Source organism: Myodes glareolus, chromosome 12 (genome assembly GCF_982192425.1).
Source record: "Myodes glareolus chromosome 12, mMyoGla1.1, whole genome shotgun sequence".
Lineage (NCBI taxonomy): Eukaryota > Metazoa > Chordata > Mammalia > Rodentia > Cricetidae > Myodes > Myodes glareolus.
The window spans coordinates 63,619,442-63,647,377 of record NC_142037.1 but is presented as its reverse complement, the minus strand read 5'-3'; positions in this window follow the sequence as shown (position 1 = coordinate 63,647,377).

The following is a 27,936-nucleotide window of genomic DNA, read 5'->3' as shown; positions in this document are numbered from 1 at the left end:
GGAAAAAGATTGTAAGAAAGCATTGTGGTGTGGCAGGTTTATCTAAGGAGGTGCTAAACTCCCCATCTCCTTGACTCCATTTGGCTAGGTATGTCCTGTCACCAGAATGGGAGAATTCAAATGCAGAGCAGAACCTACACCCAGGACATGGAGCTCGATGCAGTTGTCAGCTGGTTTACCAAATTTATTTTTTATGCATGTATTTGACTGAAGGGGTGTGGAGTCCATTGTGATGCAATATTCAGAACTCATACTTCTATAAATACGTATTAATTGTTGGATTCTTTTCCTTTGCATATGTGAATATGATATTGTGTGCATATTCATGGGTGTGAATGTGGGGTGTACATGTCACAGTGTGTGGTCAGAGGAATGCCTCAAGTGTTGATTCTCACTTTCCATCTTGTTTGAGACAGGGCCTCTTGTCGTCCATTATCCGTGTCAGGCTAGCTGCCCTGAAAACATCTGGGAAGTCTTGTGTTCCCCCACCGGAACACTTTGAGTTATAGCCACATGCTACCATTGCCAGGTTGCCTGGGTTTAGAGAACTGAACTCAGATTCTCGTGACTGCAAAACAAATGCTTTACCAACTGAATCATCTCTCCAAACCATTTGCGTCTTCCTAAAGATTAATCTTTCCTTTTTGATTATGTGCATGAATGAGAATCTGAATTTATGTGCATGGGAGTGAAGGGCCTGCAGACTCCAGAGGGCATCGAACCCTCTGGAGCCTTCTTTCAGAAGGTTGTGAGCTGCCTATTCTGGGTGTTAGGAACAAAATTCAGTTCTATGTAAGAACAGCGTGAATTCTTAACCACTGAGGCATCGCTTCCATATGACAATTTTAAAGTGCACTCAATTAAAAGTTCTACTTAATGAAAACCTTTCAACATTTAGTCATCCTCTCTCATCTTTGATTTTAGCAAGTATTTTTGATTAGTAATGATTATAGTAGATATCGGTCAAATAAAATTCCTCAGAAAATTGTTGGGAAACCATTGATTATGCAATATTTATTTCAACATATTATGCCATGCCTCATCTCAGGTAAGATTATGAGCAGCCCTGCTTTTTCATGGGACAGTATCTTAGCCCTTTGTACCGAGAGTCTAGTAAAGATTCATGTGGTTTGAGGATGGCATACCCATAATTACCATGGTTCTCTTTGTAGCTGGAGTGCTAAAAAACAAAATGATGAACTTTGGTTGCCACTAAGGAGAAGAAGACAGGGCCAAGAGCAATTCTGGAAATTTCTAGATAGCAATTGTGAACATTTTTCACCAGATTATCTTTATCTTAAATGGGTTTAATTCCCCAAATTAAAACTATGGTAACAACATTTTACAACACAAATGCTCTATGGGAAACACTTCATGAAATTCTCTGTACATGGGAACCGAGTGATTGACAAGTTAAAACCTCATTTGCAAGAAAATAAGCTCTAACAAGGCAGATGAGTATGAATAGGAAAGACTTTAAATTGCAGCAAAATGTTAAAGGTACTAAGACTGGCATAGAAGCACTGTAGCAGAGAAGAATGGTAGCCAAGCCTCTTTAGAGGGCTAGGGTTAGGGGAGGGTGTCCAGGGAACTGTCTTTAAAACTTCCTTCTACATGATCAGTAAGTTTTCAAAGAAAGAAATACCGAAACTGGAAATTTAGAGGTAGTATAAGTAAGAGGGATAAATAAGAAAAACTAAACAAGGTAACACATAAGAGGCCCTATCTTTTAATAGCCCTTCAAATAAGCAAGATGGGATTAACTTCACCGACCTTTTTTTTTTTTTTTTTTACTCTTCAGAAGGAATTTCTTATTTTATTCTTCTGGAATCACATTACTTAGCAATCTATGAAGTATGGTGATACTTCTTTTATTTCGGAGTGTAAGAAATATTAATAGATACTAGATGATAGCATGTTTGAACCTAAGGAAAATCACAACAGTACGTGAGACTCTCTTGAATTCTAAGACAGCCTCTTTTTTCCTAGTAGAAAATGGATTCGGGAAGAGAAGAGTGCTGTAGACACTGAACATCTGGACTGAGAAACGTTTGATAGGAAATGTTTGGCGTGTGTACTTTCCAAATGTGAGCATGTTGCATCAATCTGACTCCTCATTTTCTGATTTGTATGCAGGATGAGAAATTCCTTAACATAGCTCTCACATTCATTACTGTATAAAGCTGCTGTAAATTCCTCTAGTTAAATAACAGCATCTTTTATGCATTTGGAAGATGTGAAATATGAAAGAAATACACATTCGGAGATCATAAGAATGCATATTAGGTTTCCTAAAATATGGCTGTTCAAGTTAAATATGTATAGATGACCACATCTAACAATTACCAAGCATGCCAACTCCTTTAATCTTTTGAAGGAATTTGTATAATTCAACATTTTTAGACAATTATCTGAGTCTTGAGTTAAACTAGCAAAATACGTAGACATGGAGGGCTACTGGTGTTTTTTTTTATTTTTAATTAGAAGAAGACAGTAACATAAAAAATGGGAATATTTTCACAAAATTCTGTGCGTCTCAAGGCAATATTGAGATAAATCCAAATATGTCTGGACACAACTTATAAGTAGTACCTTGTGACAACGCTCTTATTTTATTTTTTTGAAAGTCAATGGCACAGTCACCCCTCCAGTGAACAGAGCATGGTAGATTGGAAATTATATATCTTGGTTTTCTGTGAGGTAATTGGGAACATTTCTGAAGAACTTTATGAATTTGTTCCGCAACCCTAATTATAGATTCAAATTTAGTCACCAATGTGGAAGTATTAAAAGGTATGTACCTTCATGAAATGATTGAGTCAGTGGCAGAGTCTTGTAAATAGAATTTACAGCCTCACAAAAGAGCTGCAAAGGAGCTCTCTGTTCCCCTCTGCCATGTTGGAAACATAGAAAAGGGCACACCATCCAGGAAGAAGAGACTAAGCTCTCACCACACTAACCCAGCCAGTTACTTAATGCTGATCTCTCAGACTCCAGACTGACGAGAAATGCATCTCCTTTACTTATAAATCACCTAACCTAAAGTACTTTGTTATAGCATCTCTAACAAACTAAGACACCAAGCAGTGGATTTGCACACTGCCTATGTTACTGGATTTAACTTTTACTGAAATGTATGTCAGAGTGAGCTCATTGGGCTAATTCAATGCTTAATGAATAGTGGGGATGCATTAAAAGCTCGTTTGTCTCTCCCATAAATTGGCAGCAAATGTGGGGGATTGAGGTGATCCTAAAAGAACACTTGGCTCTGTTTTAAGTCAATAAACATGGAATTAGCCAAGAACACATTTATAGCTCATTAGCAATAAGAAGAGTTGCTTTCAAGCCAACTTCCAACCTCCAGAACACAATCGAGCACTCTTTCCACACACTCCTTAAATACAAACAAATTTCATTTATCCTTGACTTTCCATATTTCCTGACTCAGATGTTTGTTTTATGAAAGGATAGAGTATTCATTTTTGTTAAACTTTCATAACCAACAATTGTCACTTATGGAAGGGAAAAGAACCCCTTTCTGGGCAGCAATGAGACCTAAAGTATTTATATTTTCTATGGCAGGAAACGTTCAGACTCTCTTTGGTGGAATTTATATTCTGTATATGCTTGGGATCTTTGAATTGCAAATGGTTAAAAATTGACACTGTGACTGGGAAACAGAAATTCTGGATTGCTTGCTTTTTTATTATGAACATAGAACTCTTAAGCATCTGTTGCATCATATTTAAATACACCAAGTTAAACACAGCTGGTATGCCACAGGAAAATAAGAATAAAGAGTAGAGCGAGTCAGAAAGTACTTTTGCCAAGAAATATGGGGCTTGGGAGAAAGAGAAAATAGATTTTGACTGTTGTTCAACTTGATTAGCCTTGGCCTTCCAGGGGACTACTGTGTAAGAGACAGCAACTCTCAAATTATTAATAAAAGCCTCATTTAGAGAAATAAGTTCAATCATCTTCAAAGCCAGGGAAAACTATATTAAGGTCTACTATTTTTTTTAAAACAAAGTGTATGTTGTTTGTATAATACTTCCATACTTCTCTTTCCCTATAGGTGGCGTGAAAACTGGTCATATAGCACACCACCTCCTGAAACTTTCTGTCTCTCTCTTTCATCTCTGTCTTTGTCTCTCTCTCTCTCTCTCTCTCTCTCTCTCTCTCTCTCTCTCACACACACACACACACACACACACACACACAAACACACACTCTCTCTCTCTCTCACACACACCCACACACACAAACACACACACACACACACAGAGACACCCACACACACATACACTCAGGAGTATCCATTGATATAATTAGGAAATCATGTTTCTCTTTCTCTCTCTCTCTCTCTCACACACACACACAGACACCCACACATACATACACTCAGGAGTATCCACTGATATAATTAGGGAATCATGAGCCTTTTCCAAAAACTCTTTGTTTCCTAAACAACCACTTTGCAATAATCAGCAAGATACATTCACATTTACCTCCTTCCAAATAGTATTGCCAAGAGTGCTGGATTCACAATCTTTCTCCTCACTGTCTATCTCTCAGCAAATTTTCAGAAGGGCAAACCCAGGACAGCATGTTATTGTGTCTGTTAGAGAGCATGATAAATGAATGAGAAGTCAAAGTCCTCTCTCTCCACAACCTTGACAATGCAGTGTAAGATGCCTGTCACTTGGAACACAGAAGTCAACAGAAACATTGATCGTATTTCCACTTGGAACCTGGATGCTGTAAAAAGGAGGCTGGATGTCCATAATAGATTTAGAAACTTTTCAGAAAGTGAATGAAATTGTTGCTCAAAGGAAGAATGTAGTATACAGTACTGTGGAGCCACTGCGGGTGGGGTCAGCACAAAGATATTCAAATGATGATTTATAGCTACTTTCTGAGATTGGAATGTTCTTCATAGTAGGTGAAAAACTGCACCAGGACATAAATTGGTCAAAATATGAAGCTTTTCTTCTATGTCATTGAAGACATGTTTAGTCTCTAAGAATGCTAACAAACAAGAAATGCTGAGTAACAAAATGGTGAGAATTTTTGTGATGCAAACTTGTTCGTATTTCTAAGTGAGAAAGAGAACTATTCTAGTATGCCAGAAGGGTAAGTGAGAGAAGAAATGAAAGCAACGCTCTTCACTGGGCACAGCACAGGCACTGCACAGCCTAACGGCCTATTTCTCTGAAGCTCTTGGGCACCCCTGCCTCTCCATTCATTCCCTTGATATCTCTGGAATTATTAGGGGAATTCTCTGAATGAACATGTGGGCAATCACTATGATGTGATCTCAAAAGAGCCAGTCTACGCGGCATCAGCAGCCAGGACGTTTAACTCAAATCATGCCATGACCAGCCAAAGGCTTTTATGCTTGCAAAGAATGAGACTATGTAAAAGACATGAGGTTCCAGAGCTCGGCAGAAGCCTTATTTGCTCATTTCCATTGAAAGGCTGGCAGTGGCAAATGTTTAGGAAAACAATATGAATGCTGCTGCTGCAGAGAATCCATGGGGAACTCTGATAAATATCTGATTAAATTAGTCTCCAACATAATTACAATAAAATCAAATTTGTTTAACTTTCTCTATGCTTGGTTATCTCTGCACACCCAAAAAGATGTTAATTGGCAACCTAGCTTCTAAGGCATTTATACCACTGGTGGTTCATTAGGTTCAAGTTTTATAATGCAAATGAAGAGATGGAAGCTTGTTTTGAACATTAGCAATTCAGCTTTGAGATTTTTATTCTTAAAGGGAACCCGTGAGGTCTTTTCCTATTGATATTCTAAATGTGAATCTCTTAAAACGTCAATTTTTAAAGACATTTTGTGTAACTAGGAATATTGTTCACGCTTCTAGTTGTTGCAAAAAAAGGAGCTAAGGGAAATTCTAAACAGGAGAGAGATCATTCCCCACCTACCTTGCCAGCATTGGCAAAGGTTTTGATTTCTACAGTGAACCGTTTTTTTATACTTGAGTGATCGGTTTCAGTTCTTCCATTGCTGTAACCTCATCTTTTTGTTGTTCTACCATTGTTGCTGGTTGAAATGTGGTCTTTGTAACCCAAGCAAGTTTCAAGCTTTAGTTCTCTTGCCTCAGCCTCCCAAGAGCTTACATTACATTTAATGGCCACTATGTCCTCAAGAAATAACATAATAATCATTTTTATTAAAATGCATGTAATAAGTTATTGCATATATAAAGAATAAAATCGCTATTGATCCTAAGCTTTCCCCAGAGTTCTCTTGAGTTTCTAGTCTACATGCAGATGATAGCAGAAAAGCAACCAAGACAGTTGTGTTTCACTCATGTATTATATGTGTCTGATGGAACAGATACATCTAATAAGAATTTTCATCTTATTTTCTATGAGACAAATACTGTTAACCTCTTGTCTTTACTATTAATGTTTTCCATAAATAATGGACATAAGTAGACAATTATAGCATGTCTTGATGATAGGATTTGTAACCTTTGGGTCAGTGTGAGTTAGCAATAAGATAAAGAGAAGGGATGAGGAGAAGATAAACCACCTGTATCTAGACAGGTTTACTCTAGAGTGCATGCCAAATAAGCTACTTTTCCAGTAAAGTCCAGAGCAAAGAGAAGCTTCTCTTATGGACTTCACAATGTTCTCATCTCAACAGGCTTCATTTATCTATCTCTGTTTGATACTGTTTATTGGAGCCCATTTGACTGTGGTAATGTTGATGGCTGTGATGGTAGTAGTGAGAGTGTTCATGATAAAGTTGATCACAGAGACAATCCTTACCATTTAAAAGTTATTTAACATTTATTTTAGTGTGTAGGCATGTGTGTGTGTGTGTGTGTGTGTGTGTATGCATGTGTCCACGTGTGAAAGAAATCAGCATGCAGGAGTTGGTTCTCTCTTCCCATCATTGGGGGCCTGAATATTAAACTTAGGTTGTCATACTTGGTAGCAAGTGCCTATACCAAATAAGCTTTCTCACTGGACCAATTTCTATCATTTTCTTGAATTATTAATATGCTAAGTGTGTTCCATGAACTATATTATGTAATCATTCAAGTAAACATATAATAGTTATGAGAGTATAAAGGACACATGTGAAAGTTTCACTAAGACTTAGTCATTTTGATGACCCAATATTAGATACAAAATTTGAATTTATTTATCTAGGTTATATTAATGATTTCTTTTGAGAGCATATCTTAAATAGTAGAATAAATATTTTAAAAAATTATACTTTGGCATACTATATTAAAATGTAGTGAATCAAACATGAACTATTAAAAATGAAAAGGTGGTTGTCTTACATATAGAAGAACAGAGTAAGAATTACATTGAATTTCTCCTCAGAAATCAGGCCAGCCTGAAGAGAGTACAATAATATATTTAAACAATTATTAAAACTCTCCCCCAGATTACTGTTCAATAGGAACCCCCAGCTCACCCCTGCTTGATCCTGCCATTTCCCCCTCTCCAAACTCTGCCCTCTCAGAAAAACCACCAAAATTCCAGTTCCACACAGCAACTCCTCCCCTGAAGCTGGAAGCTGCTGAAGACTCCACCAAAAAGCCACCATACTTGGGTACAAACCCAGCTTATGGCAGACACATCACCATTCCTTGACTACAGGGTACTTAAATACCCTCCTTTAGAATGACCACGCGACTTTTCTCCTTCCACTTCCCCTGTTTCGATCTCTGGGCATGGAGGATCACCTGTGAGTGTTTTGCCTAAATAAACCTGGTCTTTTACTTCTAATTCAGCTTGATCTGGCTTACTGTGTGGGTGGAGAAGCTATTGTTAAGGTACAGAAACCTGTCATCTACCATTTCAATCATAAAGTATGAATATGATTTTGTCATACTTACCAAGTCTTTATAAAAGTAATACATGTTAAGATCAATGTTTTCTCGTAGTTGACTGAGCAGTGATTTCTTTTCGTTTTCAATGACACATCTTGTTAAAATGTCATACAGATTATATAAATTCTTTTCATGAAATACCCATACTCAGTAATGTCCTTACCATTTAACTTTTCCCATACTTTTTATTTTCAAATATTGCAGGCTTATAATAGAAAATTTCACACCTCATCAGCTAAGTAAAATAAAGCTATTACAACAAGAACAATGCACTCAGAGAAACATTAAAGTTTATTCCTCAAGTCCAAATTTATATCCAAATGGAAATTATGAGCTACAGAAAAATACTGTAATCTATGTTGTACAAATTTTTATAAATATATACAATTGAACTGCTTAAAAGCAATAGTACCTAACATGGGAATTTGGTAGATAGAATTAAAATTTTGAAAACTTCATGCATAGTCTGGCAAGAAAGCATAGGTAAAGCTAACATTAAATTTTGTAGTAAGTTATGTGTGTATGTTGTAATTCTAGGGAAGCTGTTAAGAGTAGTAAAATGAAATTCACTTTATAATGGAGGAAAGAAATGAGCTGGTAAATGCACCAAGACCTGAAAAGCAGATTTAAAGTATTAACACAAGCAAAATAATTAGCGTAGCATAAGTAATAGCTTTAAAATATGATGCTGTTATGAACGCAAATATGATAGTTAATTGCATTAAATGTGTGAGGATTAAGTGCTTCAGTAAAGTGTCAAAGTACTCATAATTAATACATTATTAATTATTAATATGAACAGAATGAAGTGGTTGTGTTCAAAATTTGAGGAAAAATCAGTACCACAATTTCCAAATTTTATAAAGTAAAATACAAGATAATGAAAGGCTAACAAAGGCCTCCAAATTAATAGCTTCAGTATAGCCTGAAATGGATTTCTAAACTAAGAATTGTAAGTAAATAATTTAGTACTGGAGTTAAAAGGTTTTAAGAGTGAGGATAGGTTCATTGTCTGTGTTGATGATTTTTCTCTAATTTCTCTTTCATCCACAGAGTATGATGGTTCCTTTACCCATAGCTCAAGCCAACTGTAAGTGGAGGGAAAATGAGTCACTGACGGAACCACTTTGTGAGTTAGATTTGTTTTCTTTCAGTGTGTGTGGAACACCCTGCATGTTATCTGACTCCACCTAAAAAGTCCAAAAGCAAGAGTTGTTCTGATGGAATAATTTGGTGGCCAGATAGATGCATGAATATTCTATACACCAACTGTAGGCACGGAAGAAGAAATATCAACTGCACCTAGTGAAAACAATTCTAAAAAAAATTAAATGATAGTAAATGTAAGGGAATTCCAATCAGTATTGAACCTCGAAAGAACCAGATAGCGAGAATAGAGTTCTGAGTCTCAGATAGCAGAACATATTATATGCAGCTGTTAGACCCCTCAACAGGAGCCTTTAAAGCCACTAATACCATGAGTATCTACCACTCAGAACTGTCTATACTCAGGGAGTATGAGAGCCTGTTTACACGTGTAGTCAGATAAGCCACCCTACCTACCCAGGTGTCACAATTAAATGGATTCTTATGGATGGAGTGAATACAGTAGAAGAATTTGATGAAGAAAAGACACAACAACAAAGAAAGACCCACTCATCTCACACTCTTAAATGTAACTAACAGAAAACTAAACATTTTTCTTTGGACTTGCTCACTTTTTAGACTGGACTCAAGAACTGACAAGAAACCTGTGGAGTTGGCAGAGATTTAACTTAAGAGGTTGTGGAAAGAAGGCATGATAAAAGGAGGAGAGCAGATTAGAAGGAGCCATTTTGGCAACAAATAGAATTTTTCCATTGCACTGCATGGACTGCAGGTAGTTCAATATACCAGTGATACCCAAGGTAAGACCAAGAATAGCGAGCATGGAAAGTATGTGAAACTTAAGTTCTGAAAGGAGCTGAATCTAGAGCAGCCCTGAGAGTGGAATGAAATTTTGTACCTAATGTGCAAAATAAAGCCACAACACCTCTGGGTCTTCTCTACATTGCTTAGACCAGTTTTGGCACAGGAAAGAAGAGCTCCCTTTATGGGAAGAGGATGCCAAGGCCTCTTTAAACAGATGGCTGTTATTTCATTATTCAGCATCACTTCCCTTGACACTTCTCTGTCTGCCAATTATTGCTGCAGAGATAGTCTTGTATTTCTGGAGAAATGACTGAGATTGCTCTTGAGAAACAGTATCCAAAGGTGTGAAATCTTTTTATTTGCTTGTTTACTTATCTACCAATCTGCACCTAAAATTAGAGACTAGGTTAGAGACTGAATTCAATTACTGATAAACCACAAAGAATTAAATACATCTTTCCTATGGCTGATCTCTGAGAATCAGTACTGGGATGAACTTTTTTCAAATACTCTGTGGAGTAAGTAAGGGATAGATACTGACTGACTTACATGCCAGTTAATTGTTGAAACAGCTAGAGATGATACCACAAAAGCCTAGACTCTTACAATTAGGAATTGTTAAGGTCATTTATCTGTAATGTAATGAAGTCATACTGTAACACGAAGGCCGGCTTGTTGGGGTTTCTGTCCCGCCCAGTACCCCAACAGCCGGCAAGCAACAAAGAAAATCACACACAAGACTCCATAAGGTTATAAACTGATTGGCCCATAGGGTCAGGCTTCTTGTTAACTCTTATAACTTATATTAACCCATTATTCTCATCTATGTTAGCCATAATGGCTCCGTACCTTTTTCAGCAGGGGCAGCTTACATGTTGCTTCTTCAGTGATCTGCGCAGGAGTGCCTGAGAGAGAGCTTCTGCTTCCAGAATACTCCCAGTCTCTTTGCTCCACCCCTACTTCCTGTCTGGCTTTCCTGCCTATACTGCCTGCCTGGCCAATCAGCGTTTTATTAAAATATGATTGACAGAATACAGATAATTCTCCCGCACCATTTCCCTCTCTTTTTTTTTTTAAACAAAGGAAAATACCCATAATCCATTTGTTGGGAATGTGGGCATAGTATTTCAGGCTACTTCCTGCTGGTTGGGGGCACTGATAGTCTTAAGGGGACCTAAAGAAAATTTAGAGTTATAATCAAGTCATGACTGGAGTATCCTGTGAGTCTCGATCATCTCAGGCAGCAGTCTTGGATCAGTTCTGGATGAAGAACTCAGACATCTGGGCCATCTATTCATGTCGGAGATTTTTCAGGTGGCCTCCCTTGGTCAAAGGTGATTTTTCTTAACTCTGAATAAATCCAGAGCCTCTCGTTTTCTGTGGAAACAAAAGCAGAATCTCTTCTCCAAAGTAGCATACCTTTTGACTTCAATTTTGAAGCCAAGGTATTTTCAAAATACCTATCTTGGGTTAGTTCAGCAGCTTTTATAAACAACAGTCCTTTAGCAGCTGTTGCTCCTTCCTCAGCATTCAAACAATTCAAAGAGAGCATAATGGCATACAGTATCAAGATTCTCTGTGTATTTTCCATCTTTATGCAGCTTTATTTCAACCTCTATTTTATTTTTTCTTTTATCTTTTGGCTTTTTGAGATAGGGTCTCTGTATATATCTTTGTCCTGGAATAACACTGTAGACCAGGCTGTCCTTGAACTCACAGAGATCCTCTGTCTCTGCCTCCCCAGTGCTGGGATTAAAGGTGTTTGCTACCACACCTTGAACTCAGAGATCTGTCTGTCTCTGCCTCCCAGGCATTGGGATTAAAGGTGTGTGCTACCACACCCTGAAGTCACAGAGGTCAACTACCTCTGCCCCTTAAAGTCTCAGAGGTCAAGGTACCTCTGCCTCCCAGGCATTGGGATTAAAGGAGTGTAACGCCACACCCAACTCCTCTCTTTTTACTTTAAGAACTTTAACTTTTATCCTGCATTTATTTTTAACACACTATAAACCATTTAGAGGTTTTCTTCATCTTTGAATCTCTCTTTACTGTATATCTCTCTTTTTCTGACCACATGAGCCTTTAATTTACAAAACAATACAGAAAGCCGTGGCTTTGAGGGCTAGATCCTTAGCTTTCCAGCCTCTGCGGAGGTACTGGCTGTAGCCATTTTTGTTGCCACAACTCTATGGCGTTTCAAGGTCCTTGCTAGCAAGTAAGCTAGAGCATTCTGCTCACAGACCACACTCAGTCGGACCGCCTGCCTGAAAGAGTCAGAGTTTTCCCTGGCAGGACGGCCCAGAAAGACGGCATTTTAAAACAGCGCAGCTTTTTTCCTGCTACGGCTGAAAACCGAAAAGCATGCATTCAGCTTTTCATCAACACCGTTTAAGTGCTTCGTGGCAGGACCTCTTAAAAGAGCTGCAAGGTTTTGCAGCTAAAGCTGAGTCAGGAAGCCTCTCTTAGATGAGAGCGCTTGCTTGCCTCTAGCCAGCAGAGCAGACCCGAGAAATTGCTGCCACCAAGAAACCATGCTGTACTCTATTCTTTCCCAAGCTTTCTCAGGCTTTTTGTGGATTCAGTTATCCACGTCTGGGCGCCATATGTAACATGACGACTGGCTTGTTGGGGTTTCCGTCGGGACAGATACCCCAACAAGGCGGCCCCCTCATGCTACAGTCATACAGATGAAAGAGTGTTTTATCTGAGTGACGTAGATAATTTGCAAGAATAATGTAATAAGAAGAAACTACCTTCAGAACACTATTATTTTTACCCACTAAAATTTACTTCTTTCAAAGCAGTTCTTTTCTTCACCAGCAAGCCTCCACACCAGTGGTTCTCAACCTTGCTAATGCTCTGACCCTTTAGTACAGTTCCTCATGCTATGGTGACCCCAACCATAAAAGTATTTTGTTACTGTTTCATATCTATAATTTTTCAACTGTTATGAATGGCAATATAAATATCTGATATGCAGGGCATCTGATATGTGACCCTGTAGAGCTGTGACCCTCAGGTTAAGAACCACACAGGGAAGCAAGGCTAAGTGAAACTGGGGTTAACCACCCTAAAGCAAGACAACCGTGTCAGTCAGCTCTGTCGTGACAAAGTATCTGAGAAAACGGTGTAAGAAGGAACGATTTCTTTGGTGTTCTCAGCTTAACATGGTTCAGTTTTATTGGCCCACATGTTTTTATGCCTGTGATCATGGCAGTATGTCTGGTGATATTCAAAGCAGGTTTTAGGATTCAGTTCTAGCTGAGGAATTGTACTCATTGCTCCGCAAATGAACTTCCATTGATAAACAACAGATCTTGGACAACAACCCATAGAACATAATAATAAGTAAGAAAGGTGTTTGCTGTGTCAATGCGCTACAGCTCCAAGGGAACTCAGTCCTAATTTCTGAAGGAAATCTAAAACTTTGACTGAAACAGAGATGATTCGATTGCAATTTACACAAATTCTCCTGCTTCAATGTGGCCGTTTCCCTGACATTACCAGAAGAATTTGAGAAGACTTCAGAGTGCGAGTGAATGAGAATTTTGTGAACAAAGAGGGGAAAATAAAGCGGAATTTTCATATCAAGGTAAGTGCCCCCACCCCTGCTGTGCCTTTCAATCGTTTGAGATGTTTGGAAAGTCACATTTTTTCCTGCTTCATTTTCCATCCCAGGTATCTCATTTACATAAGAATCTTTGTGACTAAGGTTCTCAGTTTGCTCTATTAATTAACCGGGACAGAAAACCAAAATGTTAAAAACCGATGAACGCCTAGACTGACAAGATGGCTCAGTGAGTACAATGCACTCGCTGAGCAAACCTGATGGTTCCGGATGGATCCCCAGAACTCGTGTAAAAGCTGAAGAAAGTGGGTGACACACATATGTAATTTCAGCGCTGTGAAGTGAGGCGGGAGGTAGAGACAGAAGAATTGCTTACAAGCTCAAAGCCAAGTAGCCTGGACGAGCACAGCATGGCAGAAACAAGAGAGAATGATTTATGTATGCTGAAGGAGAGAATCAGATGCTGAGAAATGCTGGCCTCAGAACTCTACAAGCACTATCACACACACACACACACACACACACACACACACACACACGTATGGCAGTATGTGCATGTGCACACCCAAATAGGTCATACAATACACCCAATAATAAATACATAAGTGAGTAAATAAAATTATTTTTAAAATGTTTGAAGCCATGAAGTAAAAGATGGCGTCTGGAGAACTGAAGAGCTCTTAGCACCATTGGTTCCATTTTAAGCATGTAATTCACTGTGCCACAGGCGCTCAAAAACGTATCTGCTATGTGGAAATATTTATTATCGCTTTGAAAGCCAAGGAAATTCACAATAGTCAGCATAGGTGGCTTCAATAAGATCATAGGGCTACCAGATGTCAGAACCGGGATGTGACTCCCCATTTCTAGGAATTTCTTAAAAGTAGGGACTATACCCTTTTCCTGCTGCATCCATTCTCAGCCTCCCACAAAGCGTCTTCACTAGAAAACGGGCTTTGAAGTTGACTTGACCAAGCAAAATAAACTATGACTGGTCATAATGCGTGTAACACATATGCACGTGTTTGAAGCACAGGTTTTCTTCTGTTATCTACTTTAAATATTTCTTGAGAGTATTAAGCCCAGATGGTGTATAAGGCTGGCTGGTAATGTTCAAGTGAGAGCACTTGATTCATTTAGTGAAGGAATTTGTATGCTTATAATCGGTGACCCCTTGAAAGTTTTGCATGATCTCAGGTTTTATATATATATATGTATATATATATATATAGAGAGAGAGAGGGAGAGAGAGAGAGAGAGAGAGAGAAAGCAAACATTTATTGATTTATTGATAGTAAGTCAAACATTTATTGATAGTAAATCACTAAGACAATTACCTTAAAATTAGTATACATATAGTTTGCCATTTAGTAAAGACAATCAAATTTGTATACTAACAGGATGGATGAGTTTATTAGTTTGGCATAATAAACAAATTTTTGTTGAATATTTGATTTGGCAGGATGAAAATGCCTCCAATTATTTTTATCCATGCTTTGTTTTTATAATCAGTACCAAAAACTCCTCCTCACCTAAATGCATAATATAAAACAGAATTATGTGTAAGACCACTCCAGAAATTGTTAGAAATTCTAACTCCAAGATAAATTTGATTAGCCTTTTTGTGAACTCAAGCAGCAGTTAAAAAAACAAACAAACATTGTGACATAATACAATTGAAATATATAATTGTTTTATGCTGTAGCTGAAGAATTAATCAGGAACATTTTAACTCTTTGTTTTCTATAATTGAACCAGTATGGCTTCACAGGAACAGAAAACTTCGTGTGCACAGTAAAAACATTGCAATCAAACCAATAAGGGTCCGGAATCTGAGTAAAGATATTTTAGGCAGTTTCTGTCATCATTGCTACCATGACTGATAACGTGGACAGTGGAAACATTGTGTGTTAAAGTCCAAGAATGCTGTTGAATCATGTGTCTCATTGGGGATGAGCACCACCCAAAGCACCTGGAATCTGTAACATAGTTGACTTAGAATTGATACTTGGCTCTTGCATTTTCAGAAATGTTTTACTGTTGCCAATTTCTTTTTCATCCTCCATATTTAGTTCTGTGAGCTCATATAGAATTGTGGCCCATAGTTTAATAAACTGTTCTTTAGGGCCACAAAGCATGCTAGGATGAAGCCAAAGTTAATACATGTCCTGGATATTGGCAAAGACAAGGGCACACTCAGGAACTTAGACTATGTACAGGTCATGTGGAGATGTGTATTCAGGAAGGTGGTTCAGGTTCAGCTCTAGTTTACTGACTTCCTATTACTTGAAGTGTAAATCATGGGTTACAGGAAAGAGATCAAGATCTTACCAGGAAGCTGAGAGAGAAGGAATTCCTCCTCTCAAGTACCAATCTCAGATCATCAGAGTTAGAATGGACAGTCATTGGTGTCATGGACCAAAGAACCTGGAATCAAGAGAGAAGTGCTAGGTGTCCAAAACTTTGCTACAACCCAAGAGTTAGAATGTAGGTCACTGGTAACCGAGAGACCAAGTAAAATTAAATTGACAAATATTTGTCATGTCTATACTATGTGCACGCCATTTGCACTGTCTGAAAGAATGAACGTTAGTACAGACTTACACTGACAAAGACAATAAGGTAACGGGGGACAAAACAAAGCAGTTAGCAATATACAGAAAAGTCAGAAAACATTGAAGATTGGAGATGTTAGAAAAAGCTTGTGAAACAGGCAAAATTAGAAGCTCTAGAAATTATAAACGACTCTAATAAATGCGGGAGTGCAGAATGACTTCATTTGCTTTGAGTGTGTTTCCAGTATGAGGACTGTTGGCTCATGTGACAATTTTGTTTTTTATTCTTGAAGAGCATCTGTATTGTCCTCTACAATATCACTTTGCTTTCTCACCAACAGTGTAAATCTTCTCCAGGGCTGTTCTCTTTCTTCTTGTTGAGGATGACAATTTAAATTTTAGTAATATGACTGGCTGTCGTTCTGATTTGTACTCTTCTGATAATTAGTGATACTTGATTTTTGACATAAATCTGTGAGATCTGTTCTTTGCCTGTAAAGTGTCAGCTTAGGACTTTGGCCCTCTTTTAATCAGATTGTTTGGCTTTTTAAAAGTGCTCAGTCAATGGCTCAACAAGCACTTATTCACAAGCTGAGGTTACTCTGTCTCCACTGTAATTAAATCAATGGCTGCTTTATATTGTGTGATAAAATATTAATTTCATTAAATATGTATCACTTGAAAAACATACCTTAAAATAGCTAAGATTCTAAGTCAACACATCATAGAGATATCTGCACATCCATATTTATTGCTGCACTATTCCTAGCATCCAGGAAACGGAATCAGCCTAGATAGCCATCAACAGATGAATGAATTAAGATAAAGGGGGTACATACACATGATGAATTTTTATACGCTACAAAGATAAATTAAATGATATTTTGCAGGATAATAGATGTGATTTAAAAGTCATTACATTAATTGGAATAATTCAGGTTAAAAAATTTCATACTGTATGTTTCTTTTTTATAATCAGATTCTAGATATAAATAATAGGTGTGTCATTCAGGTAGTGTCAGACATGGGCTCCCTCTTGTTGTGTGGGCCTCAAGTTGGATCAGTCATCAGTTGGCCACTCCCACAAACCAGAAACCAGAGGTTGTATATCCCAGAGACCAAGGGTAAGCTAAACACGACTGGCCAAGAAAAGAATATTCAATGAAACCATTTCTAATGATATTCTGCTATACTCGTAGACTGGTGTCTACCTGAATTATTATTAGACAGGTGTCATCCAGAAGCTGATGGGAGGAGATACAGAGACCCATAGCCAAACATTGGGCCGATCTTGGGGTCTCCCTTGAAAAAGAAAGATGAAGAATTGTAAGAGCCAAAAGGATTAAGGACACCAGGAGAGCACGACCCACAGAATCAACTAAGCAGGGCTCATAGATGCTCAAAAAGACAGAGACAATGGTCACAGTGCCTGTGTTGGTCCCAGCTAGGACTTCTGTATATATGTTATAGTTATATAGCTTGGTGTTTTTGTAGGACTTGTAACAGTGTAAGTGGGAGTGTCTCTCACTCTTTTATGTTCCTGCTCTTGTGACCCCGTTTTTCTTGAATTTTGAAATTTATGACCTGGCAATGCTGAACTATGCATGGTAAGCCTGTATATAGCAGTTCTGTTGAACTTGTTCATATTGGTTTTCATGGTCTAAGTTGATGAGGACGACGGACCAGGTCTCTTCCTCAAGAGGGCAGCAGATCTCATTACAGATGGTTGTGAGCCACCATGTGGTTGCTGAAATTTGAACTCAGGACTTTTGGACAATCCGGCAGTGCTCTTAACTGCTGAGCTTCTTCCAGGCTTGTTATGAGGGTTTATACCCAGCTTTATTATAACTTGTTATACTATTTTTAGTTAATATCCCTGGGAGGTCTGCTCTCTTATGAAGAGAAATAGAGGAGGACTAGAACTGTCACAGAGGGGAGGCGGAATGGGGTATTGGGAGGAGCAAAGAGGGGAACCTGAGGTGGTCATGTAATGTATGAAAGAAGAATAAATTTTGAAATATGATAGGAGTGTATACACACACACACACAAGCACACACACACACACATGCATTGGTAGGTAATGAAACTAGAAAGAGGATTAGCAGCAAGAAGTCAGAGATCTTAAAGAAGATGTGAAATGGAAAGAAAAAAAATCCATGTACTAGAAAGGCAGAAGGGTCTAACTAGGGAAAGATACAGGACCAGCTGGAGTGAGAAAGGGGCATGTAGAGGACAATGAGACGCAGAAAGGAGTGGCAGCGAATTACAATGACAAAATGTCAGAAATACCTTAAAATGCAATAAAATAGAGATAGGTGATTCCTGATAGATTTGTTCAAGGGTAGAAGGTGGGTTCTATAAGGGTAGATTAGGATCTCGGGACATGTCAAGTTAAAATTTAAGGACAGGATCCATATTTTTAATAATTCACGCTGCTGAACTGTTTGCAACTTGTCTGACTTACTTTGCAATTCTTAAACATGAGTCGGGGATGAGGATATGTCAGAGCAGGTCCTGGGTTCCTGCTTTGGAGGGACCATACTGTATCCAGGAATCAGTCACCACCCTCTGGAACACAGCGCACCAGGGTGTCAGGAAAGTCAGAGATTGGAATGTGTGGGGGTTCAAATTCCATATTCAAGACTTTGCTTCATCCGCCGTGACAAACAGCAGCACCAAAGCAGTTGGGACAGGAATGTGTATTGTAAAGAATAAGGCCTTCAACATAATGAAAAGTACTCACCCCTTTCCTACTTCTTTCATTTTGAGTTCATGGAGGGAGCTACTCGCCTTTGTCTTGCTTATAACTTTCAGCCATTAGTCGCGCTGTTAGTGCAACAATTTAAACCTATTTACAACCTATTTTACTTATGGTTAGATCCTAATTTCCAGTGCTAGACAGACAGTGTGTCAGTTACCTTCCTCCTTGCTTTAACAAAACACCACATAAACTCAACTTAAGAAAAGAAGTCTTTATTCTGGGTCATAGTTCAAAGGGAGCAGTCATTCATAGCAGAGAAGTTCTTCTTGAGGCAGCACATGTAACACGTTATGCCCGCAATCCGGAAGCACATTGAAGATGTATCTTTCCTCTTCTTTTAAATCTTTCTGGATATACTCACACAAACTGCCCCGTGGCAAGTGTTCATGGTGATTCTAAAGTCAATCAAGTTGACAACCATGACAAGATAGATAAATGATACATAGATAGAGAAATGATAGGTAACAAACCAACAGATATATAATATTTAGGTAGGTAGATAAATAGATGAGAGATATAGATAGGTGATAGGTAGGTGGATAGATAGATAGCTAAGTAAATAGGATAGATAGACGGATGAGTGGATGGATGGATGGATGGATGGATGGATGGATGGATGGATAAAAGATGGATGGATAGAAGATAGGTAGATAGATAGATGATAGATAGAAGGAGAGAGAGAGAAGACAGGTAAGTAGATAGGTCATAGAGAGATGATATCTAGATGAATAGATAGATGAGAGATTAAAGATAATCAAATTATACAGACTTTAAGATCTATATAGTCTTTTAAGGGTCATAAATTATTTTTCATAAATTTTTTCAATGCAGAATATTACTTTGTTGTGTTCAAAATATACATGTTCATTATATATTTTGGATTTATTGTAAATCGACTAGGTAGCAGAAGACCTTTCTTTAGTATTATACTATGAAGATAGACATTTGGGACACTATTCTTCACCCAGACATTGAAATTACTTTTTATATTTTATCATGTCACAACAGTGTCAAAAATTGATAGCAAGCACTTTATCGCCGTCATTGAAAAAGCAGCAGGATTCTCAGTTTGGTGCCAAATTGTAGCCATCCATTCACTTGCCATTTGGCAAAGGATTTCATCACTTCATCCACTATCACTGTCCCCTAGCAACTATTACTGATCACCTTTCAATTTCCTAATTCTGGAAACCTGGGAAACATGGGTTACCATAGAAATTACGTCTCCATTCACATATAATTTGACTCCTCTATGCTATTTTTACCAGACAATCTCAGATTTGCTCACTCCTCTGCTACAATCATAATAGTTCCCATAAGGAATTCACAATTGCGGGATTCTGTAGTGGATGAAGTTGCAATTTCTCTGACCTTGCATCTGCCTGGAGGTGCCTATCAGGCAGCCACTTGAGCGCCTGTGGTCTTGCTCAAGTGCAGACCCTCATTGAGTTGATAAGGAGTGAGAGCCGGCAATTGTCATCCTTAACTAGGGCTGGGTTGATTCCGATGCCCTCATTCTCAAGTAGCTTATTGAGATAGAAGAGGTGGAGAATTTGTTTTGTGACTCTTTAGAAATTTTTTTCAATTGGGGTATCTCACTTTGGAAACATAGTTTCTCCTTTTCCTTTTCCACTTAAAGATGCTAGTAATTGTATGAATTTAGAGACTGGAAACAAAGTAGGCTAAATGACATTCTAGAAAATGTCTCCCAGTCATATGTCTTTATGGCATTAGTACCTCCTTTAAGAAAAGCCAATGACAACTTCCTAGAATTTCAAGAACAACTTGCATCATCCATATAAATTTGGTTAACATTGCTCAAAGTTTAACTCTTTACTCCTAAGTTCTTCCAATACAGTCTTGAAAAAAATGAGCTATGGCTTATAGTGAAATTGCTTATTTGTAATTCCCAAAATATGAGTTCCCTTAAACTTATTTGCATGTGGCTTAAAATTTAAAAAGAAAATACTACTAGTATAATATTGGTATCTGGCTTTGGAATCGTTAGTCTCATGCTAAACTTGGGAAGCAGTATTTCCATAAAGCTGTCCTCAAAATAAGTACAAATAGAGATGTAGCAGCTGGAGAGATAGCTCAGTCAGTGAGTGAGGACCTGAGGTCATCCACCAGAACGCATTTGTTAGCTGTTAGTAGTGGTGGCAGTACTTAAACTCCACATCTGGGGAAGTAAAGGCAGGTGCTCCCTAGAGTTTACTGATCAGTCAGTTTTATTCTTATTGTCAAGTCCCAGAGCTATGTGGGATCCTGTGTCAAAAACCAAGCTGGAAGGCACTTTAAGATCATTGCCCGTGTACACATGTGCTCATATGCACAAAAACAGGCGTGCAATTTCACACAAATGAACATGTAAACACACAGACACACATATGCACATGCACACAGGTGCGTGCTTACACGCACAGTACAAATGCATAGTCATTTCAGTCTTTTGGAGGCAGGATGATTGCCCAAACCAAAGTATAGATTACTTTCTTCAATGTTATTATAACACATCTCACATAAATAGCTTAAGAAAGGATAGTGTTGTGGCTTACAATTCCAGAAGGAACAGTCTATCATGGCTATGATGGGAAGGGATAAAATTTGACTAGCTCATGGGAATTGAAGCCTGATTGGTCTATGACCTACCACAACTAAATGTGCTTTTCATCTCAAAAAACATGCAACTTTCACAGACAGCATTAGCAGCTGCAGAACAAGTGTTTGGACATATGACCTTGTGTGGGACACTGCACATTTGTCTTAATTACTTTTCTACTGTTGTGACCAAGCACCACAACAAAATCAACTTAGAGAAGAAAAATTTTACTGGGGCTCACGGTTCCGTGTGGTGAGTCCACAACCATTACCACAGGAAGCATGGCAATGGGTACGCAGGCATGGCACTGGAGTAGTAACTAGGAGTTTACATCTGATTCTCAAGTATGAGGCAGAAAGAGAGAGGCAGGTAAGTGGCCCTGGCTTTTAAAACCTCAAAGCTTGACCCTGGGGATGGGCTTCCTCAAACCGCACATAAAAAGACCACACCTCCTAATCCTTCCCAAAATGTTCCACCAACTGTAGAACAAGCATTCAAATACACAAGCCTATGGGTGCCATTCTCATTAAAATCACCACAACATTGGAATATTAGTATCAAGGAAACAGAGCTTGAATGAAATCTGTCTTCTTAGTCTAGTTGAAAAATTACAAGTAAAGACCCTGAGATTGACAGATGAGGTTTGATGATAATCTAGTCATCATATACTATCATTGTTGGGTCTATAGCAGCTAGTTATATGGCTTGATTTCTAAATTTCTTTTTATTTATTTATTTATTATATAATATTCTGTCTGTGTGTATGCTTGCAGGCCAGAAGAGGGCACCAGACCTCATTACAGATGGTTGTAAGCCACCATGTGGTTGCTGGGAATCAAACTCAGGACCTTTGGAAGAGCAGGCAATGCTCTTAACCTCTGAGCCATCTCTCCAACCCCTGATTTCTAAATTTCTATAACTAAGTCTTCTTTGTTGACTAGAATGAAGAATTTAAACAAGACAATCAAATAAACAACTCAGCCCTTACATGTCCCAAATGTCATCATACAAATAAGTTTAGATACTGTTTGTTCAATAGATTGACACCTGTGATATAGTGCAAATCAATAGACAATCTAAAGAATAAGAAGAGGCAATGTATTGAATCTCAGTGTGTATCATGAATTGTGGATTTAGGGGAAGCAAGAATCAAAGGCAGATGAACTACACCAAATTTCCCTTTTTCTTCATTTGCTTTAGGTTTTTACATTTGACATAACATCTATCATACCTCAATCCATTACAGCAATCCTCAAAGATCCCACTAATGAAGAGAAAAGAGAAAAACGTCTACTGAGTTATGATTAAATAATTTTTTAATGATTTTTAAAAGTTTCATGAACTTAGGAAAGGTGATATTTTTTCTTTTTTAAATGATGAACTTTGCTTTTGTAGCTTATGTAGAAAGGCTGTATGAAGAAAAGTCTCTGGAACCCAAAGGAACCCAGCTTTACTGAGAAGGTAGGAACTTCACTGATACCTTTTTTTCTTTGGAAGTCACTTTTGAAGATCTATAAGGCTTAGCTAGGGCTAGTCATTTAAAGCAAAAAATCATTGTCCTCATAAAAGCGAATCATCTTGCCAATCTATTGATACCTTTTTTTCTGCAGCAAGTTTGACCTCTTTATGATTGTATCAGCATTTATGTTCATGTTTAGCCTGAAAGCAACTAACAATGGATAGCGCATATACTATTCTAAATAATGCTACGGACCTTGTAATAAATTAATGACTACAACTGTTTCTCTGTAGGTTTTGAATGTGGATGTCAGGAAATAGTTTGTTATTTTCACTCCAGATCTGTCAACAATATGCAGAACTCTGAAATGTTTACCTTTAACCACGGAAGTCATTGGTTATATAATGCCTTTAAATGTGAGGCACTTTAAAAAAATTAAATATTCCCATATATTATAATTGTACCTACATGTTTTAGAGACTAACAGAGACTACACCAAAGTAGTACAAACCCTCATTAAAATATAACATTACCAATAAGTTAAAAGATACTTACTTATTGTTAATTTAATCTTTCTTATCTTTAATGCACCACTTCAAATTTTGGTCTAATTTTCCGGTGAATTCTTTTAAGTTCTCTTCTAGATATTAGCCTTTCTCTGTGTTGTGGTTCTCTGAATTTGTTGTTTACCTTAGGGTATCCTTATGAGGGGAATATTGTCAGGAGTGGGGATTTATTTTCACTTTGTATGTATGAACGTATAAAATACTGTAGAAAGTACATCACATATGTGGTATAGCTGAGAAGGCCAGAGATGTCAGTAGTTCTCTAGGAAATGGAGTCACAGGCAGGTGTCAACTGCTGCAAGGGTGCTGGTAACCCAACACAGGTCGTATCGAAATTAAACGTTCTTACCCACTGGATCTTTCCATTAGACCCTGATGGTTCTCTTTTTCTTATTTATTTTAATTTTATGCATAGAAATGTTCCATGACATGTATGTTTGTGCACCATATACAGGCTTAGTACTAACAGAGCCCAGAATAAATCATTGAATCTCCTACAACTGTAATGGCAAGTGGTTGTGAGCCATCAATTGTGTGCTGGGAATCAAACTCAGGTCCTTTGAGAGGCCGGTAAGTCTTATTAACTGTAAGACATTTCTGCAAGCACTGAGTTTGTTTTCATATTTTACTCATTTAAAGGTTTTCTTTTTTGAGACAAGATGACTCAAACTGACTTAGGGACCAATTGCCAAGACTGGTCTCCTGGCATTTGCCAATCCTTCTCTCATCTTTCCTAATTATAGGATTATAGGAATGTGCCACAGCACCTGGATAGAATATTGTGTTTTCAATATAATTAAATTTATCACTATACATTTTAATTTTTACAATTTGTTTGAAAAATCTAATGAGAATTGCTTTTTGATGTGGTAGAAGTTTTAAAAATGTGTCTTCACCTTTCAAAGCACTAGTATCATATAACGCAATGAGCATTTTTACATACAGTAGAAATCTGCCAAGGAACATATGAACACCAGTGTGCTCATGTATTTATGTGCATATGTCTGTGTGGGTGGGAGGGAGAGTGTGTATCTACAAATCTCTTCTAGGCTAATTTAATTCTAATTGTCAATTTGTTTAAATGACATTTTAACTAAAGAAGAAGACATGCACAAGAAGAGGAGTTATAAAGCAAACATACTTTCAAATTAATTTTATGCCTGGTTATGACATAGATGTTGTAGCTATTTCTTTAACACCAGAAGCATCATGTCACAAACTTGGCAGAATTTCAAAGTAGATCAATTGGACCAGCTACATATCTTGTAACATATAAGGGAGAGAGAACATGTAGGAATTTCTACTTTAAACTATAATTTTAAGATGGGGACAAGGAGCGTTAAACCAAGACTTATGCTTCTGAGAATGGGAACCTGCACCATCCAGCTCTGCTGGAAAGGGGTGATAATGGTGTTCCCTTTATATGTGACGATCAGAAAATGAGTCAAGAACCAAACTCAGCTTCTAACAGAAATAAACTTTCAATCAGGAATGAAAATTATGTTGAAGCAATTAGACATGTAGTCTACAATCAGGTAGAATTCCAAACTTCCAGCTGAATTCAATGCAGCAAATATATGTGTAGCGCCAAGTGTTCCTGGTACTAAAAAGAGGATGCATTGATCTTCAATTGCTTGCTTTTATTTTCCACCCTTATAATTACAAATTTGGATCTCTGACCTGGCTTAACTACAGAGCCATGCTCTGTGGAACACTCTTTGGAGATCTGGTACTGTGATATCCCAGCATGAATATGCTCTTTACAGATTCCTGCTGTGTTTTCTTTATGATGCTTTAAATGAATGTTGAAAGGAGTTTATACTCTCAAGTACCAGCTTCGGAGCCAGAAGTACTTAAGTGAAAGACTATTTCAATAGGTGCCTGTGGATATATCCTCTTACAGCCTCTTATTCAATACATTTTTGTACTTTCAAAATAATAAACAATTCCACATTATTTAGGGTTGACTCCATCCCGGTCTGGAATTAAACAATGCTTCTGTTACTCTACCATTGTCAAGAACTGGAGTATTGCATGTATCTGAATTTTAAAGAATAAAAAAATTATAATTTAATACTCAAAACTTCAAGGTTTAATAGTCTCCTTTTCTGTGTTAAGTAACCAAGCAGGCTCAGCCTTCTGAGCCAGTGCTTTACCTTGCTACACACAGCATTTCAAACATAAATTTCCATTTCCTTGATATTTATAGTCATCATTTTGAACCTTAATAACTGGACACTGTTTACCATGGAAGCTCTGAAACTGTCCTTTGAGTATTTCTTCTACCTTTAAACCCTTGTTACATTGTCAGCTGGGACCTGAGTATATTCTGTGCTTAAGGAATGTCTTCGGTGCTAATCTGCTTTTGCTAAAGTACTCTGAGTCAAGAATCACTTCATAATTTATAAATATTCGGCATCAAATAAAAGTCAGAAGTTTTAGAGGGGGAGGGAATCAATCCAGTATAAATGTCAGAATTTTAATGGTAGGTTCTGTTGTCTTTTAGGTTGCTAACAAATCTCTGTCTTTAGATTTAGATTCACTGCTTGACACAGGCTGTGCCTAAGAAAGAGCCCCATTGAACCATATAGTGTTGTAATCACAAAGTGAAGAATTTGCTTTTGACTTCTTCTTTCTCAGCTTGCAGACTCTTTCTTCTGCTGCAGCTGATAGTACTAAACTTCTGCTGAATTTTTGCAATTTTAGTGCTCAAATGAGTACCCAGTAGTTGAGGTTAATTTTTTCCTGCATATGTTAAATTATAATAACAACAGTTTTTGTGTCTGCCAGGAATTCCTACACCTAGAAATAACTTGGTTTAGCCATACAACAAACACAAAAATATGAAAACTTACTCATCAGTCTCTTCTAGATCATAAAACTGAGTCCCAGAGATGTTATAAAAAATCACAAATGTTTATAAATCCAGGAAACGCTCATGTGCATAAGCATGTTCAATGGCATTGGCTTGTGCCAAGTGTACATTCTCAGCAAACACGTCTTTAATAAATAAATGTTATCTGCAGTCTGGTTTCAAAACACCAGATGTTTTCCCAACATAAAGAGTAGGCAGGGATCATGAAGTTAGTAAAAGGATGCCCTGAGAATATCTCTGGTTTTCATTTAAATGCTTGTACTTTCTGTTGTAGTGCTAATATCATGAACGGATGCAGTAAACATTAATAATTTTCTAAAATATTCTAATTTAGTGTCTCAGAATAATTCACAACATCCTATAGTAGTAACAAAATGAGATAGTCTAAGATATTCAGCCATAATTCTTGTGACTATAGCAAATAAATAATCTATCTTAGGCAGTTTTTATAACATCACCTATTGAATCAGAAATTCAGATTTTTGGTACTACGAACTGCTAAAAGAGATGGTATGTTTCCCATTAAGATTCTGATATTCATGAGGCTTAATTTAACTTATATTGAAATACTTCTAGAAGTAAAAAATAAAAGCATAAGTCCTTCGCTTGCCTGTGGATTGTGGATTCCATGAAGAACCTCACTGACACACTGTCTGATTTCATCAAGAAGCAGTGGGTAAAATATCCAACACAGCATGTTCCAGGTATAGCTGGTGAATGTTTCTCTCTGATTTTCACCCCATTTAGGGATGCTGAATATGCAAGAAATAGAAGCATACAGAAGACAAACTACCTTAACAGAAAATGCTTTCAAAGACTGTTAGAAGAAACAAGAACCCTTAGTCTCAGACTAGGAGTAAAATGATACAGCGTATTGTCACTGCTTTTGTGTGTTGCCAAGAGGTTGATGGGAAGACCCTCCTGCTGAAGATAGCGTACACTTTGGTTACAGGGCATGTTGACATCAAGCTGGAACTTACCTGGGAGCTTCTTCCCTGTCGACCAGCTTTCAAACATTGGGGGATGTTTAAAAAGACATTGGGAAGAGAAAGTCCCTAACATACTTACCCAGCTATGAATTCCAGTTTTCTAATTGGACTTAAGGCCATTTCCACAGGTGGAAACCCACACCTAGTACTGTAGACCTGACTGAGAATCCCTGGCTGGGGAGGTCAGAGGACTGTATGACCCTATAGAGGCTACTATAACTGTTTTGCTAAAAAAAATACAAAGTGTGAAGATGCCTTCTAAATATTTATCATTATACCCCCAGGTTAATAGAGCCTTCACCCCTCTTCAAAAGTTTCTTTATGTCATGGGTAACGGTTAACACAGAGACTCAAAACTGACCAAAGGTGAAGCATGGATGAACGAGGAGTGCCCAGCTGTAAGTGGGACGTCCCCATCTCACACACACCTACAAAGCTCAGGAAGTATGACTGGGAAAGAAACATTGTAAAGACCAGAGGCTGGAATGGAGGGATTTTCTCTGAAGGAGAGGAGATGGTCCTTGCCCTTACGGACTCACAGCCTCCACACCACCTGCCAAAGACAGACCTGGTCAACATTCTAGCATGGGTATGGGAGGGATTCATAAGGTCCCACGCCTAGATGAGGAGCTATTGGCAGTTCCTGTGTGCTGGGGAGGCTGGATTTAGTTTACTTCAGGGGTATGAGCCCTCTGATCTAAGGGAAAGTCCTAAATCTATGTGAATATGGTCATTACTAATTGAATTCAGTGGTTATAACAATTTTTTTAAAGAA